At 40.2% G+C, this 22,751-nt stretch overlaps 1 long non-coding RNA gene across 1 annotated transcript; it reads right to left on the minus strand.

Annotated features, from left to right (window-relative positions):
• Positions 1–475: 475 nt before the first annotated feature.
• On the minus strand, positions 476–2,459 carry LOC122465877. The gene is made up of 2 exons (XR_006291001.1): positions 1,924–2,459; positions 476–854 (listed from the first exon to the last, which is right to left on the minus strand). It is a non-coding gene; the product is annotated as an uncharacterized LOC122465877 (long non-coding RNA).
• Positions 2,460–22,751: the final 20,292 nt, after the last annotated feature.

A 22,751-nucleotide genomic window follows, 5' to 3' on the forward strand; every position in this document is an offset into this window, starting at 1 on the left:
ACTTTTACTCATTAGCACCACCTCTGTGAAACTCAGAGATTTCACCTCACTGGAGTTTATGCAAACACATTTTCGTTTGCAGGTCTCATTGGTACACACCCTCAAGTTTCACTTTGAATTTCAGATTGAAATATATCCAGCAACTACACCTAAACTATGGAGTTTCACTGCATTTTGTGTCAAAGCTATGCAAAATCATGAATTTGGCATTATTTCAATCTTAAACACAGATCATTACAGCTTCACTCAAAACCAGGCACAATGTCATCCAGAAAGCTAATAAAATTAAGATCAGACTCTTCAAAGGGTTCGTGTTTACAACAAAACTAGATATCAGGTAAGTTGTGTGGCGCATATGGTCCCCGGCAAGCGTGGCTCTATCATATTGTTCATGCTTCTATTTCCCATGATCTAAAAACAAGTCCATAGATAACTTTTTAAACATGGATACAGAGGATATTACATAGTCAAAACGCAAGAAAAAGCAATCAGATTTATTTTTCCAAGATGTCAACACTTGCCCAATTTATTGCTCTAAGTACTACAATCTGAGCAGTGCCTAGTCACCTCCTAATCAAAACAAGAAACATGTACAGTGCAATTACATAAGTGGTGTGTTGGGCTACAGTACAAGTACTTATAAATCATCATCCTTCTTCAGTTTTTAATAAGAGTCAAAGAGAATTATATTCATTTCTTTGTGGTTTGTAACAAAGAGACAGTACAGATAATTTAACAGTTTGTTGAAAAAAATAGTGTAACGGAAGCTCTCTCAAAACGGTAATGCTTTGCTGGCATAGGAAAGTTAGCATGTAGCTGCACCTCCTCCTGCTTCACAAGCAGAGATCTAGGAACTAGAAAATAAAAACATTTAAAATAATTACAAGGAGATAATGGTTGAAATAATATGAGAATGTGCCAGGTGATGAAAAGTCCAATTTGTCACATTAATCAGTCTTACTTTACACTAATTAATGAGTTGCATGCTTCCTTTAATAAATAAAGAAATATGGCCTGAGAAGAGTTAGCCAACACAGGTGCTGTTTAAACCCGCTCCCCTCCCCCATATGGGATTCAAAGGTATTTAGGCACCTAACTCATTGAAATCAATAGGAGTTAGTCACAGATTCACAATGGTATTTTGATGCCTATCTAAACCACCCCATTTCCAAATTAAAGACAAAATCTTCTCCTTGGTGCCCAGTCCAAGGAATTAGAGTAGGGGCTAGATTTTGAAAGGTATTTAGGCACCTAGCCTCAGTTACCTAGGCTCTCTGTGAGGAAAGAAATCCTTCTCAGTGATAACAGCATGGGAACAAAGCCAGCCTGCAAAGGCTACTTCAAACTAATGGCTGTAAGAGCCTCCACAACCCCTGCAGGGAAAGAATTGGAGGATTTATCTTTCAGTCAACCCCTACTCTGCCTGAAAATCCCCTATGTGTGCCCATTTAGGAAGCTCCTTCAGGGTCTGGATCTACTCAACCAGGAGGGTGCACTAGCCTCATAACCTCCTTCAGACCCCGTGCACCATCATTGCACAGGTTCTTCCACTAGAGAGCCCCGTAGAGGAGGTGAGGGAGGAGGGAGCCTGATTTGCTCCCAACTATTTAACTTATATTATTTTCCTGGATTCCCCCAGGACTGGAAGGAGAAGTTCGATACTCTGAGGCTCATATTCAATAAAGATATCATTTAGCAGTTAATTGATACTGTTCATATCTAGACTGCTTACTATCTCATGCACAGGAGACTATTTTCTAGTCATAATATGCCACCAGCAAGCTCCCTCTGAGCGTCTAAGGCACTCTAACCAAAGTTTGGAAAACTTTGCAGTAGGCCACACTTCTTCCATTTGGGCTAAATCTGCCAGCTCAAGTAAAAGCTTTGAAAGGCCCTGAAGGCAGCTGTCACAGGGTCACTCACCACACTGGCACCTTCTGCTGTTGGTTTCAGGAATTAGCTCTGGTCAGCAGGTATGTCTTCTGGTGGCAGTGGCTCTCCCATCCTTGTCTCTGCCTGCAGATCCATCGCAGTTCCAGTTGCACTGCCTTTGTTTCATGGCCAAGACCTTCGGCCATGTCACTATCCGGGTTCCCCCCTTCCAGGGGACTCCTCCACAACAGTCTAGCCACTCCTCACAGCAGCTAGGCAGTCCCTAGCCTGGCTGCTTCTTCAGCGGCAAGTGAGGGGGGGCGGGGCAGACCTGCCCACTACTCTGGGTCTTAGCCCAGGGACCCTGTAAACAGGTTGCTGCTGCCCGTCCTTTCTCTCACCACCAGTCTGTCTCAATTTCCTGGCCCACTTCCCCGCAGCCCCAGCACCTTCAGCTCCTGCCTCTGGCTCCTTCACCCTCTTCCCAGGGCCTCAGGCCTGCAAGTCCTAGCAGCCCTGTTCACAGTGCTAGTTTCTGCAGCCCTCTAAAAAGCCCATTTCCTCCTTTAGGCTTTCTGCCACAGACTGATATGCTGTGGCCTGCAGCTCCCTTTTATAGGGGCTGGCTGGGCCCTGATTGGCTGGTCCAACCACCATCCTAATTGGCTGCAGCCACCTCCCTAATTGGCTGTTTCCTTGCAGCTCTCCAGGCTGGGTTTTAACCCTATCAGGGCCAGTCTGAGGCCGACACAATATCACAGCAGCAAAAGCACTGAAGTTCTTCTGTATGAGGAGAGGCAGGATGCAGAGATACTACACAGAGGGCAGCATGTCACATGTGCAGCTATGCAGCAGTCTTCTGAGCATGTCTATGGAAACCCTGGGGAGGATGGCTATGGCTGTGGCTGTAGGGATCCATTGAGCTTCTCCTGGATCTAGAGTCTGAGTAACAAGCCATAGACACTGCTTTAGTTCTGAGGTGGCAGTACCACTCACAGACAAGCTGTGGGGGGATTTTAGCCAGTGTTGGTGGGAGAATTCCAACCTTTTCACCACCTGCCACTATATAAAGGCTGAGCACAGGTGTGACACCAAGACCTAGTCTGGCCTTTGACGAGGAGCATTGGAAGCATAGCATACAACCGTGATATACAACAGGCAGCCCGCTGGCCTAATGTGGCCCACCAAGGCTTCCTGCGTGGCCCACCAGCTCACCTTCAAAAATGTTTATAATTAAATATATAAACAGCGATGTGCTGTCTATCATTTGCCTATGACTTCCTTAGTAAGTAACTTACTGGTGGTGCTTGATTTTAATGTAAGAGATGCTAGGGCTCAGGAGTGGCTGGGTGGCTGGAGCGTGGCAGCTGCGGGCCGAGCACACAGCTCTGAAGGCAGCGTCACTGCCAGCAGCAGTGCAGAAGTAGGGCTGGCATGGTGTGGCATTACCACCCTTACTCCTGCACTGCTGCTGATGGCAGCGCCTGCCTTCAGAGCTGGGTGGCTGGACAGTAGCAGCTGCTGGCCAGGAGCCCAGAGGTGTCAGGGCTATGAACTGCCAAGCCTAGAGGTGCCAGGGCTGAGCCCTGGCAAGCCCCAGCACAAATTAAGCACTGCTTACTAGATCTTAAGTTTTCACTATAGCATTAGCTATGATTGAGCTAGGATGCCACCCATTTTTCATCAGTCAATGTGAGTGGGAGTAAACATCCCAAAGTTAATAGCAAAAACCAAGTTTTTAACACAGACAGGACAGTGGATTTTCTTTTTTTATTATGCCACCTCATTTAAAAGCAAAATCTTTTTTGTTTAATCTGCCAAACTACTGTATCCATCTGTAAGGTCGTCAACATGAAGCACCATTTTGAATCCTAGCACGGTAACTTCAACATGGCCTCTCCTCCTGGCAGTGTTGCAAGACGTGACAAAATCGAAAATCTGAAGTCTTCGTATCACACTTCAAATGGCATTCTCACAACACCAGTGACTGTACAGGAAAAAGCAAAGCTGCTTCTCTTCGGATAATGTTGGTCCTAGCTAAAAAGAAAAAGCCTTTCCTGGATGCCGAGCTTGTGAAGAAGTGCACATTGAAAATACTGGAGAACCTTTTCGCGGAAATAAAAACAAAGATGACATTGTGAACCACGTGAAGCAAGTTCTCCTGTCTGATTCCACAGCAGTGTGAAGATTGGAGGTATTTTATGAGGATTGTCTGTCAGAACTGCTTTCCGATTTAAAAAAAATGCCAAATACATGTCTCTTGCAGTGGACAAATCAAGTGATTTACATAATACTGCCCAGCTATTGCTGTTTGTTAGATTTTGTGATTGTGAAATTTTCAAGGAAAATGTTTGTGCTTAATACCATTAGAAAACTACCCCAGAGGAGAGATCATTTTTGAAAAGGTAAAAGGCTTTTTTGCAAAAACTGGTTTAGATCTGTAGAAAGTAAATTTGCTTGTTACAGATGGAGGTCAATCCATGACAGGGAAAGAGTGGGCTTTGCTTCATGTCTGGCAGTGATACACTTTTCATTAAAAACACTTCACTGCATCATTCACCAGACTGTCCTGTGTGGTATGTCATCTGAGGACTTGGGGGAAAAAAACAACCAATGGGTACTGTGAGAAGATTAGTGAACTATATAAGCTTATCTTCTAGCTTACAAGGTCATCTTTTTAAAGCTCTTTTAGAAGACATTTCAACCGAATACAGTGACCTGTTGCAGCACAAGGACTATTTGTTGGTTAAGTAGGGGGCGCACGTTAGAGAGATTTTTGTGCACTTCAAAAAGAAATAGCATTTCTTTCAAATGCAAGACCAACAAGGCCTGTGAGTTCCTGGAATTGATGAATGATGTTCCCTTTATGTTATAGGTAGCTTTTCTGTGCGATATTACTGGGCACTTGAATTCCCTCAATTGCAGCTCCAAGGCTGGGCAAGCAGTGTTGGGGATCTGTTTGAAAAAGTGTGTGCCTTTCAGAGGAATCTTGAAATCTTTCAGTCAGACTTAATGGGAAAGATATTGCACTTTCCCACATTGTGTGTTGTTCCTTCAGATGAAACTCAGAGAAAATGATGCAAGAATTCCTAAACAATCTGATCAAAAATTTTTAAACGTGATGTGAGAATTTTAAACTTCCAAAGAATTTGCTTTTATTTGTTCATGATCCATTTGTTGTCTCTGCTGATGGAACTTGTCCTTCTAAAACAAAGAATATTCTTGATTTAATTGATGAAGGTACCTTTCAATTAGAAATTGTAAGGCTCCAGAGCTCAGATGTTTTACAGGCAAAATTCAGAGGGGTGGGATTTTGTGATTTCTAGACTCAATATGCTGACCGGTTTTAGAATAGCCAGGATCAAGCCATCTATCAGATCAATGTACCTCTGTGAATCTGGGTCTTCTACCATGAATGTTACAAAAAATCAACACCACGATTGTCTGACAGGTGAGCATCTTCACCAGTGCATGCCTCTTGCCCTGGCCTCCTAGAAACCACTCTTCATAAAGCTTGCCAGAGATCGTCAACGTCACCTCTCCCATTAGAGATTGCTACAAACACAGGTAATAATGTTGATTTACAAACTTTATTAAAAGATAGAAACATTAATACTTATGTTGCAATCAAGGTCTTTATTTATTCGCAGCTGAAGGGGTTTTTCTTGTTTTTTTTTGTCAGCCTTCTGTGCAAATGGCCCACCTCTTGTCATAAAATTCTCAAATTGGCCCACAGGTAGATCTAATTGATTATCACTGGAAAAGAATATAACGGAAATCAGCAAAACAAACTTTTATAAATTGTCTCTGCAAAGCAAGTAACTGGTATTTAGAAGACTGACAGAGCTGGCAAATCTAGCACAAAGTGGAATCCCATCCATATGTTCTTCAAAAGAGAAAAAATACATCACTTTCATGCAGAATCACAATTCATTTAAATCTTAATTGCCCAGATAGTCAATCTAATGATAAATGTTTCCTTGTAATGAATTAATTAATAATTGTCTGGCTAGTTAGTTTTGTGATGATCTGTTACAAATACTGAAATATAATAACACTCTGCATAAACAGCTATTTTAAAAAACTATGCCATTGTTGCTCAAATTGCAGAGTGCTTTAGAAGCCATAAATCAAAGTTAACGTGGTTTGAAGTCAAAATGATTATAATTACTCATGGTACTCACAGGTCTTCCGACTCATCATAAGAAAAATACATCCACAATAAAAGGTGAAAAAAACAATATTTATTTAGTCCATTTAATTTCCATCTTGTTCCCAACTTTCTACATTATCAGCAAAAAGTCAGATGAATTACAACTCCAGCTCTGTTCATGACATCTAATTTACATCAGTAGTGTGCAAGATGTTTTAAACAGCTACTTGCCCTGAACAATTTGATAGAGCTGAATCCTGACAGCTTTTGAGCATCTGGAACTCCCTTTAACTTCACTAAGAACTGTATGTTCTATCTAGGGATGAATTTCATCCCTGCACAGAGGCCCTGCACTAGAAATCCTATTTTTAGGGTTATGTGGAATTGTAACCAGTGCTAGCCGGCTTTGTGATAGCTTCTTGATATTGTTCTGCCAATGTACTTCAGTATTGAGCTCACCTGCAAAACTCTTTCTTTTCCACTCCTGGTGATCTTTTAAACAGAGATTATCAGATGCATTATGGCTTTGGAATGTGAAAAATGGGATCAAGGTTAAGATAACCAAATTAATTCTCACTGGTAACTTGAACCCAGATCTATAGCGATACAAAGTTATTGCAATAACTCAATGCGCAACTTAGTTCTCCAATGTGTACCTTTCAAAGTTAATTACCCTTTCTCATCCACTTCATACTCCATATGCACTTTTCTATAGTTTTAAACTATACTTTACAGCAACTAAACCAATGGTGAAGAGTACAAATTTACCAAGCAGTACAAATGCTCCAGTTATCCCCAAACACTCCAAAACCCTGCTCCCCCACCCAAAACTTAGGACAGGGTACTTGAAAACTGACTTATTTTTACTCTAACCCGATCTGGGTTTCAATTATGAAAAATTTGCCCAGCTATATTCAGAAGTTTATCTCCTAGCCTTCTAGATTGGCCTCTGGAGGAGGGCCAGGTATGTTATTCACACAGGGTTCTCTCCCTAAACTCTTCCCACATTTTTCATATATGTATGTAGAGCATCTCGGTTCCACACGTGCCCTGACCCAAACAGTACACAAATCATACAGCCACCTCCACATAATAAATAGCTTTCTTTGCTTTATAGGGTTTTCTTCCCAGTTTATTATTTGCTATTTCCTACTCCATATCTAAGCCATAATGACACTCCTGGAATTAAAATGAAAAATACCAGCTTTTCTTTAAAAATAGATTTCTATGGATTGGAGACAGCTTTTTGTTAACTCCTCTTGAATTTTCTCATACTTCTAAGGATACTTGATCCTCATTTCTGTAGATGGGCAGAAACATTTTGCCATGCTGCCATTTATTGGAGTATCTGGCTCTCCTTTGACCTTTAGCCTGTGTGGCACCTAATTAGAGCTGAGCACTCTGGAAAAGAAAAGAAAGGCTGTACACTTTCAAGTTGAGGCCATCTTCTATTCTTGTGGCTGTGCTCTAGAAAGTTACAATTGTTAAAATTAGGATTTTCCTCCCCACTTCCTGGGTAAGTGTTCTTCATCCTTTCAAAAGCCTTTTACGCTCCATAAATCTACCACAGAGGCAGATTAGAAATTAGTTGGTTTCCCATCATATCCTTTTCCACAGGCCTTACAGAGCATGAAAGGGAAAATGGTGCAGAACATTATTTAAATAAACCACTTACTTTTCCATACTAATCATGCATGTGTGGAAATCTAATTGGAGCCTAAATTTTGCTGATGTCAAGTCTGAGAAAGTTTAATGGTATATTTCTAAATTAAACTAAAAGACATTCTGAGTGCCCTCAGGACAATTCAGGTGCTAACAGACAAACCATAGGTATAGTGGTTAATTTGATACCTGCACTTTTTTATCTATCAACAAGAGAAGTACCATGTTTGAATCCAGCGTTCCAAGGCCATAATAAGAAGTAAATATAGGAAAGACCTCCTATGTTATCTACTATACCCTTACCCCAGCAGTGCATGATTGTTCCTAACCGTATATCTTCTAAATAAATTGTCTCAAGCAAAGGGGCTGCTATCCTTTTCTTAGGAGACTGCTCAACAAGGTTCAGTAATAGGTGTCTCTTTTAGGAAACTTTTCCTGATGTCCAGCTTACATTTCTGTTACTTTAGCAAATCAGATTAAAGAGCGTCTCGTACATGGGTATTATCTGGGCATCTGCTGTTAGACACAAGAACCATCTCTACAACTACACATCTCTGCAACTAAGTCATGGCCTTTTCTGCTCTGAGAATACAATTTTCCTTCGTCATAATAGACTAAAATAGTTTGGTTATGGAAAATTCCATATAAAGGCTTTAGAAGTGACTAAAAACACTGTGCATGGATAACTTATGTTCCATTTTCATTTATTTGTATGACAGTAGTTATACAGAATAATTACAGAACATATTCTTGTGAGTAAATAAGCACTCTGTCATTATGGCAGACACTGTTTTTCCAGACATTTGGCACTTCCAGGACACATTATGTCCCATGCCAGGTTATTACTGAGGAGCAGCTGGAAATGTAACTGGCTAGGCCAAGACCACAGAAGACAATTCCAGGAGAGTACCTGGGAGTGTCCAGCGGCTGATATTGTAGCTGATAAAGCTGTTGCAGCATCACAGAGAAAATCAGGAAAGCATCATAGATGCCCAGCAGAGTTTCAATGGAGCTCCAACAACAGAGCAGAGCACCCAACTAAGATGAGGAAGCCAAGAGACAGGGCCAGGGAGCCCAAGAGTTCATCAGTTTGTTTTTTTATCAAGAGATGCTTGTGAGGGAGTAATATGGAATGGAGCATGCCTAATGGTGAGAGCAGAGACTGGAAATGGGAGTGCCAGTGACTCTGTGTTACCTTAGGTAGCACATGTTGGGGTTGCCTACTTTCTAATCACACAAAACCAAACACCTTGGCTCTGCCCCTTCTCTGAGGCCCCACCCCACTCACTCCATCCCCCCTCCCTCCATCGCTTGCTGTCCCCAACCCTCACTCACTCACTCATTTTCACCAGGCTGGGGAGGGTCTCTTTTCAACCGGGTGTTCCTGTTGAAAACCAGACACCTGGCAACCCTACGATTTGTAAGAGTGCTTCATCAGTCACCAGGGAATCTAAGGTCAGCAGGCTCACATTAGGCCAGGATGAATCCACCTCCCATCTCGGACACCTGCTAAGATTAGAGCTGCTACTGCTTCCAAACCTTGGCAGTTGTTCTGGCCCACTTTCCCTCTTTGGGATTTAGTAGGCCCAATACAGTTTATCAATACTGGGGAAAACTCCAGCACCCACTCCAAGAATCTTGGCTGGGTACTGGGGAGATCTGCAAGGGAAAGGGAGAAAGGAATCTTTCCCCAAAGCCACCGAGTGGTCGCAACCTTCATGTGCCCTCGGCACCCCCATAGAGCTGGACTCTGCACCATTCAAGGGCATATTCCTTCGGAAATGTTGCTCCTCCCCTTGTGCATGAGAACTACATTGCCAAGGGATTCTCCACACCTGCAGAGTCAAGGTCAAGATTTGCGCCATGGAGAATATATAAACTGTTATAAGTAGATGTATAGAAATGTAACACTATCTTACAAGTCCTGTTCCAAAGCTAACTATTTGCCACAAGGTAAAATACTATTTATCTACCTCCCGGGGTGTAGTGCGGCTTAAATAACTAAATGTTTGTAATGCAATTTGAAATTTTGAAATTCTCAGATGACAGGTGTTATATGAGTGCGAAATATTACTCATTGCTATTATTCATCACACTTGTCCAGTACAGTATGTGACAGCGTCTGCTTAACATTAGCACGTGACAGCTCAGGCACCAGTTATCAGAGATTGTACCCAATATATCGGACATTGTATCCTTGTGTCCTGTGTAGTAGTCTGCATGCTTTGCTATTCTATCGATTGAATGGAGGACAAAGGTGCATTCCCTTTTGGTATGTCTCCTGTCCTCTTATTTTTCATACTGTAGACCCTAATTTTCAGTTACACACACACACCACCCCTGAACAGAGAGGGCAATACTGTGGTTTGCTTTTGCATGATGGATGCTTAAGGATGAGATCACGGATGGACACTGAGTAGGTAACAACCCCTAGGATGCAAACCATCCCAGAAGGGTCAGGAAGATGTCAGGACTATGGTTCCACTTCTGCTCTTCACCAGTCCATGGAGCTTAATTCTGTCCAGTTGTGCATATACATGAGATAATCTTTAATTACATGATCACATATCAGTTTTTCCACAGGACCCCTCATTCAGAGTACAGCATGGCCCTGTTTCGGGAATGAATCGTGGAACAGTAGTGAAAGAGATTGTTGGCTGTCGGATGTGTGCTTTATTGTTGGAGAAGGTGGAAGGTGTGTAGTGAATGAGGCAGGGGATGGAAGGATGAGAAAGATGTTGTCATGATTAAGTTAATCATATTCTTCCCTGCAGATTTGGCATCCATCTCTGACCCTGCCACACAGTTATTGAGTGATGCTGGGCAAGTCACTTAAACCACACTTTCATAGGTGGTCACTGATTGTGTGTTCCTTATTGTTGACTAATATATGCCAGCTCAAATATATATATATATATATATTATCTGCACCATATATATATTAACATGCCTTAAGCACCAACAATTAAGCACAAATACTGTAACATGGATATAGCCTAAACTGGCCTATACCATTACACAGACCTTTGACAAAAAATCCTGTTCACTTATGCTCAGTATCTCATAACACCTTGCATTTGCTGAAGTAAGCATTTGGCATAAGCAGCTAAGAAACTTGTCAAAAATCAAGATACATTAATTCTATGTTTTGGTACAAGCCAGAGAAGTACCTGCATGGACTAGAACCGGGAATGCTAGTGTCCAAAACAGAGATAAGGAAGGAACAGAACAAGCTAGGGAACTGGGACAAACTGATGAGTTGGATTTTAGTGACACTGAAAGAGATGTGTAACTTGTAAAATCATCCTATAAATAATACCAACTGAAATGTGTAACTTTGGGAGCATACCTTCTGTGTAAGGTGAATATAACATCACTGCATGGGACAGCTTCCCAGAGACTGGCATCATATAGAACCTTTTCCCTGTACTATACTATTATTGGCTTAGAGCAATAAACATATAGAACAAGACAACAAACCATTGACTAGCTCCATCCTGTTGTACTGAATGAGGCAGTGGTGCTGGGAAAAATAGTATGTGATCATTTAATTTAAGATTGTATCATGCATACACACAACATTTGCTAACTCATGAGTGCTTGAATTTGAAGACTTAACAATGTTTCTTTAATGTAGTTTTGTGTGTATCTTAAATTCAAGGCAAAACTGAGCTGAGATGGTATGTCTACACTGCAATTAGACACCTATGGCTGTCCCATGCCAGCAGACTCAGGCTTAGGGGCTGTTTAATTGCAGTGTAACATTCTGGCTTGGGCTGCAGCCCAAGCTCTAGGACCCTCCCCTCTCACAAGGTCCTAGAGTTCAGGCTTCAGCCTGAGCATCTTCATTGCAATTAAATGGCCCCTTAGCCCAAGCCCGGGACCCCAAGTCACCTGGCATGGGCCAGCCATGGGTTTTTAACTGCAGTGCAGACATACCCAGAAAGTGCAAAATATTCAATGTATGCAGGACTGTTTGAGTTTTCTTTATTTTCTTTATTGCATGATCCATCTTTATAGTTTCAAAGCGTTGGTATAACTGGTAGTATTTAGTTAACTTATCTAACATATTGCCATCTCTTCTTGTTTCACTACTCCATAACATATGGGGGGCGGGGGGGAATGCTGCCCCATCTCTGCAGAAAGCATTCAAGTATTCCCTAGCTTTTTATAGGATTCTTTAGTGTGAAGTTTAGGTAATTTTTTTCTCTGCCATATCATGGTAATCTGTGTCACAGCAACATCAGCCCGTGGCACGAAAGATAAGATTCTATCACAATGAGGGTTGTGGCTATCTGTGTGCCCGTGCATCTGAGAACATAATATTCAACATGCCATCATGCATCTTGATTTCATTAGTTAGTATTTGTAAAAGAAGACAAGTGCTAAGAATTAGTATCAATTGATTTTCTGGAGAAAATGTTATAAAAGAAATATGTTTTGGTTTGAAGGCTTACAGAGCGCATAAACTTTGGCTGGAAAAGATGGTAGTAAAAATGCGCATATTAAAGAAAAAACACAACAGGGAAGGGACTAGTGCCTTTAAGATGGTATTGTAAAAGTTTTATGATTGTAAAATTTAAACAGCAGTAGAGTTAAACATAGAGTGCAGTACATTTACAGAGGCATTTTCATAAGGGAAATTAGGAAAAATTGAAAGGTAATGAATATAATTCCAACTCCTCTTTAGTTAGGAAACAGCATCCTTTAATACATAGTTTAGCAGCCTTTGCAAGGATCAGACAGAACAAGGAATAACTAATTCCCCCTTATTCTTAGCAGGGCAGTTTTACCTCTTAATAGATAGAGGATCTGAAATACGGTAGTGAGCAATCAGCCTCTTACCAGTTCTGCCAGATGTCATTAACAAGAATTGCTGCAAAAGCCTTTTATGTGCACAAAAGCCATAAAATTCCCCTCATGCTTGATGCTGACTGTGTTTTATTTGAATAACCTTAGACAACATATTGAATTCTAGAACTTGCACTTTCGGATTGGAAATAATGAATCCAGTAGTTCCTGAATTAGGAACAAACAGGGAATTTTGTGAGAAACTTGATTTGTTTGTTACTGCAATAGCCCCATGAAGGACTAAATATGGAAAAGAAAACTAAATGTCTGCCTGTTAAATGTGTGTCTATATTTGAGAGTGCTATTACCAAAATAGTGTGTCCAGTCTGGGTGATTTCATATGATTTCACACACAGTCAAACGATTTGCACATGCAGTTTCACTAATTGTGCACATATAGGTAGATACAGTGACAGGCACCTCTTTGCTCATGGATCTGAAATATTCTTCTAAAAAATTGACCCAAAGTGTTGAGATGTTAACGTCAACCACCATTACCTGATTGTTGCTGTTATTGCATGGGGGTGGGAGGGAGAAGAGTAATAGACAATCTTTGACTCTAACATCAATAACTTTTTATTAAAGGGATACTGAAAAGGCTAATTCATTTGGTAAAACAGATGTTCTGACATCTCTTATTGGATTCCCCACAATCACCTTTATGTATTATGTGTTAGTCTCCTTAGGCTAGCTGAGTTTTTGGCAGGAAATAATTTGAAATTTACATGTATTTTTTTCAGAATAAGATTCTTGTAAATCAATATATTGCTTACTCAAGATCAGACACTTCTGGTAAAGAAAAGTATTAACAGAAAAATGTGTAGCATGTTACATGAAATCTATGTTATATCTACAATTGTCTATAACTTTGGCATTCTGGTTCATTATTACATACATTTAATTATACAATGTTAAAAAATTAGTCCACATTTCTGTAAAGATGTCCATTTTATCCATTATCTTGAATGATACACATCAGCGATTTCAACGTTCCAGTATTCAGTGCTTGGAATAAAAAGTGATTACCACTTAAGTAGGATTAATTTCTTTGCCCGAAGAGTAGGTACTATTCATCTTGCTAATGGCTTTAAAGTCCTTGGGTTAATAGGTGGAGCTCCCAAAGTAAACAAACAAGAATCTCATGAAAGGAAAAGATCTGAAATCAGGGGGTATATTTTCCCCCTGGTGTTCACTTCATCCTATGGTATTTTATGTGCACCCATAGTGTATATAGTAGGGGTCCAGGAGCACAGGTGCAAATCAAGGATTTTTTTTTAACCTTACACCCATTCCTAGATTGCAAATGAATTTGGTACTTGAAAAGTGAAGTTTTGATATAGTCTGATCTACACAGCAGATGCCATATGGATTGCAGCAGTGAAACTTCCTAATTCTGTCACACCAAAACACCTCAAACCAAATTCAGCAGAGACCCCATCAAGGGATGAAAGGTTATTTCAGTCTCCAAGTCTATTCAGTATTTAGCCTTTCTGCTTAAAGGCCAACAAAAGTAACAAGTACTCCCATTTTTAATTGTGGTTTTGTTTGTCCTTGTACATTAGGAACTACTTCATTTCATACAGGACGACAACAAGCCACCAGCCAATGAATTGCAGTTACTGCAGGGCTGGGATGAGTTCAAACTCTTGTCTAGAGCTCTTCAGAAAAACTTTGACAGAATGCAAAAAGAAAAGGAGTACTTGTGGCACCTTAGAGATTAACAAATTTATTTGAGCATAAGATTTCGTGGGCTACAGACCCCTTCATCGGATGCACAGAATGGAACATATAAATATATCTACATACAGATAAGTTGGAAGTTGCCATAAAAACTGTGAGAGGCTAATTAGTTAAGATGAGCTATTATCAGAAGGAGAAAAAAACTTTTGTAGTGATAATCAAGATGGCGCATTTAGACAGTTGACAAGAAGGCATGAGGATACTTAACTTAGGGAAATAGATTCAATATGTGTAAAGACCCAGCCACTCCCAGTCTCTATTCAAACCCAAGTTAATGGTATCTAGTTTGCATATTAATTTAAGTTCAGCAGTTTCTCATTGGAGTCTGTTTTTGAAGCTTTTCTGTTGCAAAATTGCCACCCTTAAATCTTTTACTGAGTGGCCAGAGAGGTTGAAGTGTTCTCCTACCAGTTTTTGAATGTTATGATTCCTGATGTCAGATTTGTGTCCATTTATTCTTTTGCGTAGCCATTTATTCTTTTGTGTGGCCAATGTACATGGCAGAGGGGCATTGCTGGCACATGATGGCATATATCACATTGGTCGATGTGCAGGTGAATGAGCCCCTGATGATGTGGCTAATGTTTTCACAGAATGGTTTTCCTTTTGAGAATGCAGTTCTGCTGAAGTCAATACGCTGTGATTGTCAACAAAATGATTTGATAAACATGAAATGATTTTTCCCCTGAATATTTTCTGGGGAGAATTTTTTAATTACCAGTCTCATTCCTAATCAGAATGAGGACAAATGCTGAAATCCATCATGAAACAGAATTTCCATTCAATGCACAGTTCTACAGGTACTTTAGATCTATAGGTGAAAAGTTCCATAGCCTACTAGCATTATTTGTTTTTGTTGTATTTTTTACCCACTTTTATTGCGATAGAATCCTGGTGGTGCATATCACTACTCAAAATGTCCAGATAAGTCTAGCTCCTCTGAATCTTCACTTTTAAGTCTCCACCTGCCGCTGTGGGTAGGAAGACCCCTGGTGCAATGAGACTCACTGAGTCCAATTATACAAGTAGCAAAACAAAGTGAGTTTTCACAAAAAGACACAAATTTACACTCAGAATATCAGGCCCTGGCCAGCACAGAATTATCCCCTATTATACAGTTACTAGTATTCTTCCAAATCTAGTCATTAACTGTTACAAAGCAACAAGACTTCCCCTGCTCTTTTTTGTACAGTATAACAATCTAACGCATCCCCCTGCCAGAAGTGTTTCATGCTATTCAGCCTAATTTTTCTCTTTCTTGATTTCAATTTTTCCTCCTACTTATGCCCTTTTTACTAAACTTAAATAATTCTTCTCCTGTTCTGGCATTTGTATCCTGCCAATATTTGTAAACTGTTATGTTCCCCCACCCTCACAGTAATCCCTTACCTAAACTACACATATTGAACTCTTTCAGTCTTTCCTCATAAATCAGTCCCAGTAGTCATCTAATCATTTTTATTAACCAGTCAATATTTCAATCATTTCTTTTTCTTTTAGTTGCTTATTTTAATATCTAATCAATCAATATATTTCTGGTAACCAGATGTACAGCCATGTTGAGAGGGACTGTGCTAAGCCCTGACATATCCTATGGTTACATGCTGCTCTGAATTTCTCTTTTTATAATCGATTACATTGCAAACTCAAGTCTAACATCCAGTCTATCACCCCTAGTGTAACTTGTCAGTATTGTTGACCTCTAGGGTTCTTCCTCAAATTCAATGTGTTCAATCAAATATTACAATTCTCTCTCTACATGCCCATTGTTTTCTTCCATATGTATTAATTTTCATTTCTCCAAAGTGAATCTTTGCTGTCCATATTTCTAATCTCTCAAGGTTCCTTTATATTCTCTCTCTGTCTTTGCTGGTACTCGCAATTCCTCCCCATTTGTTATCATCTCTAATTTTCAGTATGTTATCTTCACCTTTCTTTTAGATCACTACAGAACATTTTTAAATAAGACTGAACTAATTCAGATCCCAGTCATTCCCCATCAGACACCCCTCCATGATACTTCATTTATCGTAAACTTTTATTTATAGTCTTCTTAGTAAAGGCTGCAATGTATATTATGATGTTCATATCCAAGTTGATCTAAATCAGCTTTGAGAGAAGGATTGCACACTATCAAATGCCTACTAAAATCCAACTATTGTCTATCTTCTTCTTTCCTTTCACCCATTAATATTGTAATTCTATAAAAAAAATCAGCTTTGTCTGGCAAGATCTATTCTTTATAATGCCATGTCAGGGACATATGGCCTCATTATTATTTCTTGCTCTACTTGCAATAAAGTACTTTCTTCCTTTAAAAGGAAAATGATTTGTACAACTCCGGAAAATCTCCAGCCATGCCTTAGTTAAATAGACTAAAATTTATTCCTAATATTCATTCTTTCTATAATTTAATGGCATGCTAACAATATCCAACTCCAACATTTTGCCTCAGCATATAAAAAAAAGATAAGGTGAAGGAGCTTTTAGCAGAGGATAAAAACTTTATGTGCATAAAGTCTCTAGTTAAATGCTTGTGGATGCTTATTTTGCCGTTTTTCTTCATTAAATGTGAATTATAGTACTTTAAATGCTGATTTGGAAATCAGAAAGGTTTAGTTTCACTCTGCTGCTTCATATCCACAGGCAACATAAATCTATTTAAAAGCTGATTTAAGAGTGTAACTTGAAAACGCAAATTTGTGGTGATCTGATCCCTTAAATCCTTACATGCTGTATAATCAGAAGCAGGTTGTACTTCATCCAGAGAATACTTTATCTCAATGTGCTTAGAAAATATATTTATTTATTTATGAGTTGTTGTTTAAGTTTTTGTTCGGATCCCAACCAGGGCAGTCAGGACCAAGAATCAGAGCAGGGGCAAACCTAAGGCAGGGAGTAGCATGTCGTCAGGTTCCAGGCCCGGGTCGAGTCTGAGTCAGGTTTCAGGGTCTGTGTCAGGAGCCAAAGTTCAAATCAAGCTGAGGTCAAAACCAGGAGTTCAGGAGCAGGGGTCATGGCAGCCACAGGAGATCCACAATGTTACCTGGACATTTCCTGAAATGCCCCTTAGGTTTATATAGGGTGGAGAGCCAATCAGGAGCCATGAGGCTGCTGCCTATCAGATACTTTGAGGTGGGACTTCCCATGTTCTGTCCACACTGGGTCATGGGCAGTGGAGTGCAAGCTGATTACACCTGCCAGTCAGTGGCAGTATGGAGATGTTAGCTGCCTGGTAGGCCTGGGTTCTAGACCTCTGGGGCCTTAGAGTTTGCTTATTCACTCAGAGAATTGCATTAGTTTGAAGCAGGTGGAGCTAAAGTGTTAAATTGTTATCCAAAGTCAGCAACAGATGGTCCTTCTAATTTGTCCTTTTGCAGCACCCTCGTCCTCTGAATCCCTGTGTCATGATACACACCTCCAAAAAAGAAAAAAATGTTTTAAGAGGGACAATTCGAAAGAATGGGACTTTAACAATTTTATAAACAGTTTTGTGTGCAGACTATCATTACTGGAAAACTGTATAGTCAGATATGATATGGCTGTCAGTAAATTTTCAACAGTCACCAACAGCAAACATGCTGAGGGAATGAAGGCCCCAATAATCCAATAGAAACACCTGGATCTGCTCCACAGATCCTGTCACAGGATGGGACCTAACGTACCACAGTTACTTACAAAAATCAGAAAAATATTGCAATAGCTGAGGCACCACTGCATAAAAAACTGTTTTAAATGTTGCCTTTTCAATGGCAAAAACTATATCAAATTAGCTTGATATATTAAAATCTATTTCATAGACACTGGGCACGTACATTTCTGTCAGTTTTGATGGCAAATCTGCATGCTTCATTAATGTTACATTTAAGCATAATTCATAGTACAGTAATAAGTCACAATGTTCCTAGCACATTGAAAAGCACATAAAAAGGCATCATTAAAGATTATTTTTAGATGCATTCTGCTATTCTGAAGATAAATCTGTTAGATCAGCCTATCATTTTCCAATTTTTCTTGGGTCAAAGTAAAGATAATTCACGTGTCAATCATTTCATTTTAGAGATTACACAACAACAACGTAGTAACCAATGTGGCATCCGAATTGATGGACGTGAAGAGTATTGTGTTGTATTGATAGCATTATTTTAAATGTTTCCTTGTTCTCAGTAGAGTGGCATAAAGTAATTTACTTTCCATTTGTCTATAGAAGGGAAACTGACTTTTCAGGCAAAATGAACTAACAAGCAATAACTCTTTCTAGCAGCATGTCAACTTAAATGATATAAAAATTGATTTAGTTGGGGATTGGTCCTGCTTTGAGCAGGGGGTTGGACTAGATGACCTCCTGAGGTCCCTTCCAACCATGATATTCTATTATACTGTTTTTCCTAAATTTATTTATGAAAATGTTCCTCATCTGTTGACCAATAATAGAATATTTTACTAAGTACTTCATTTTGGTAAAATAACAGAGAGGTGGTTTTCTATGATCCAATCATTTTCTATCATATTTTGAATAGACAGAATCTAAGGACAATTCCTCACATTTTCAATGGCTTCACTTTAAGAAATTTGTGTCCTAGAATTGTGCATTCAGTTCTATAAACCTCAATACCAGAAAGTGGTTAATAAACTGGCGGGAATTCAGAAAAAAAGCAACATCAGCAACTCAATAACCAGAACAATTGACTCATTAGGAAATATTAAAACAATTAAATATGTTAGGGTGAAAAAAGGGGGAAATGAAAGCCCACTGCAAGGATATGAAGAAGAATTATTTAGGGCAGGGGTTCCCAAACTTGGTTCGCGGCTTGTTCAGTGTAAGCCCCTGACGGGCCGTGAGACGCTTTGTTTACCGAGTGTCCGCAGGTACGGCAACTCATAGCTCCCAGTGGCTAAAGTTCGTTATTCCCAGACAATGGGAGCTGCGGGAAGCAGCAGCCAGCACATCCCTGCAGCCCATGCCGCTTCCCGCAGCTCCCATTGGCCAGGAAGAGTGAACCACGGCCTTTGGGAGCTGAGGGTGGCCGTGCCCGTGGATGGTCAATGTAAACAAACCAGAGTATATGGATTTAAGCTTTCTTCTAATGTGCGTATGTAAATATAAATAAATACTGCAACGAGCAATTCTACACTGTCAGTAAGCTGGACTAAATTTCTGTGGGCCACTAGTGATTTGTGGACAGCAGTTTGAGAACCACTTACCTAGATAACCTATTAGCTCTTTTCTATCTCAAATGTATCTTATTTTTAACTCCGCCCCATTGTGATTATGTATAGCCAAAGTCTAATAACTCTTGGTTGGGTTATTCAATAAATGGTTGAATACCATACTACATAGTGACACGTTCTATTTTATTACTAATATAGGATTTCCCTACTATTTCAAACAATCTGTCCAATTTGGTGTGGTAGCTTGTCTCCAACAGAAACCAATGCCTGATGTTGCAGGGGAAGGTGATAATCCCTGTAAATGCACTTACCATAATTCAGTTTGTAAGGAGGAAATTTTGTTAATCCAGTAACATGCCTAGATCATTGCCTGCAGCTGGAGTATCAATTGTTATGCTTACTGCTAAAAGCAGCTAGAAAGGCCTTTCTGAAACATTAGCACAACTAACAGGCCAGGAGGGGAGGGGGGAAGTGAATGATCACAAGGAATAAACATGACCCTGTGCCCTCCTCACTTGAGCTTTTTGTTGAAGCATGCCGTTGTACAAGATGGAAAGTCTGGAAATAGTTATTTCACTATTGCTATGTGAGATACAGCTGGTTAACTGATGGAAAATTCCACACATCAGGCAGGAAAACACCACACTTAACTTAGCTTCTGTTCAGCTGTTGTTGTTTGTGTGTGTTTGTTTTTGATGACCAAGCTATGTAATACTAACAAATTGGGTATAAAAAGAGGAAGAAATCTGAGCTCAATGGATACCTCTCAAGTTCCCCTGCAGACAGAAGGCTGCCCACTGGACATCTACAGTTAACCACTCGAGACCTCCTCAAGACCCTGGGCAAATATGAATCTGGGGGTAATTTGGGATGCTCTACTAACCTGTTGCAGACATATGTAAGTGTTGGAGACTAAATAAAATAGAATCTTTGAGTGAAAGCACTTTTGTTTGCCTGCTTGCATCAACTATCTATCAGCTGGACAGCCGTGTCCCCATTGATTTATTTCCTGCCACCACCTTGCAAAAAGTAAAGTTACCAAGAGCTTTGGGTTCAGCAAAACCCCGGCTGACAAGTTCTCTACATGAAGGATAAATTTCCTTCATGGCTCTTATGGAAATCAGCTTATGTCCTGAATCATGATATGTAACTACTCCTATCTTAGGCCCTGATCCAGCAAAGCACTTAAGCATGTGCTTAACGTTAACCATGAGTTTAAGAGATTTGCTAGATTGGGGCCCTATAATGCATAACCACAAATCTTAGTCATCTGATGCAAGTGGCACTTCCAGTTGCCATTGTTTCCTATATAAGCAATGGTTTCTGATTTTTGTCAGGGACATATAATAGAATGCAAAAATCACACATATTAATAGAGTATCTGTGAAGACACAATGAGATAAGTCAAGCTTCGAGTTGGAACTTGCACTGTGAATTTCCTTGCTTTCTTTTTGTATATTAAGTTTCAAGATTAATTGAAAAAAGTCAACTATTTTTATTCATAGGGTTTCACAATAATCATTATTATAATTCATTGAATGTTTTTAATGGACACTGTAATACAAATCTATGAATCATTGGTCAGAGAGCATAACTAATATTTCTGTGTATTCTTGGTAACCATTAATCTGTGAATTATTGATATTATACTGCTTTGATTGATGGGAGTTTGTGTTCTAGAAAAAAAACATTATTTTACTCTATTGTGCTTGATTCTGAACAGAGTAGGAATGGAGTATTTTATGTCTGAGCCAGGGAAGCATGTTATTACTTGATCCTTCATCTAGGAGAATGCTGCTGCACAGCCACAAAGTTTTTGGACCACGCACAAAGAAGAAAGCAGTTATCGAAGTGGGTCATTTGTATGTTTAATACTACTGTTAAACCAATATCTCATCAAATGTGTTCATTTAATTCTATGACTTCACTTCTTTAACTAGCCCTATGCTCTTGAGGGTAGGGGAACAGGCACGCAAGGATTTTAAGATTTACTTCCATGCAGTCAACAGAACTATGGCTAGTATTCAACCTTACTGAAGCTTATGCCCACTCATTTGCATTGGAGTACAGTAACTTATTACTCACTTACTTACAACTTACTACTCCTCCTGAAGGTCGAAACAACAGACTGGACTTCTACATAGATTGCTTCCACCGATGTGCACGGGGTGAAATTGTGGAAAAGCAGCATCACTTGCCCCATAACCTCAGCCGTGCAGAACACAACGCCATCCACAGCCTCAGAAACAACTCTGACATCATAATCAAAAAGGCTGACAAAGGAGGTGCTGTTCTCATCATGAATAGGTCAGAATATGAACAAGAGGCTGCTAGGCAGCTCTCTAACACCACATTCTACAGGCCATTACCCTCGGATCCTACTGAGAATTACCAAAAGAAACAACACCATCTGCTCAAGAAACTCCCTGAAAAAGCACAGGAACAAATCTGCACAGACACACCCCTAGAACCCCGACCAGGGGTATTCTATCTGCTACCCAAGATCCATAAACTTGGAAATCCTGGACACCCCATCATCTCAGGCATTGGCACCCTGACAGCAGGATTGTCTGGCTATGTAGACTCGCTCATGAGGCCCTATGCTACCAGCACTCCTAGCTATCTTCGAGGAACCATTTACTTCCTGAGGAAACTACAATCCATTGATGATCTTTCAGAAAACACCATCCTGGCCACTATGGATGTAGACACCCTCTACACCAACATTCCACACAAAGATGGATTACAAGCCGACAGGAACAGTATCCCCGATAATGTCACAGCAAACCTGGTGGCTGAACTTTGTGACTTTGTCCTCAACCACAACTATTTCACATCTGGGGACAATGTATACCTTCAAGTCAGCGGCACCGCTATGGGTACCCGCATGGCCCCACAGTATGCCAACCTTTTTATGGCTGACTTAGAACAACGCTTCCTCAGCTCTCATCCCCTAACACCCTACTCTGCTTGCACTACATTGATGACATCTTCATCATCTGGACCCATGGAAAAGAAGCGCTTGAGGAATTCCACCATGATTTCAACAATTTCCATCCCACTATCAATCTCAGCCTGGACCAGTCCACACAAGAGATCCACTTCCTGGACACTATAGTGCTAATAAGCAATGGTCACATAAACAGCACCCTATACCAGAAACCTACTGTCCACTATACTTACCTACATTGCCTCCAGCTTTCATCCCGACCACACCACATGATCCTTTGTCTACAGCCACCGCCTAAGATACAACTGCATTTGCTCCAATCCCTCAGACAGAGACAAACACCTACAAGAT

This window comes from Chelonia mydas, chromosome 5 (assembly GCF_015237465.2).
Source record: "Chelonia mydas isolate rCheMyd1 chromosome 5, rCheMyd1.pri.v2, whole genome shotgun sequence".
In the NCBI taxonomy this organism is placed as follows: domain Eukaryota; kingdom Metazoa; phylum Chordata; order Testudines; family Cheloniidae; genus Chelonia; species Chelonia mydas.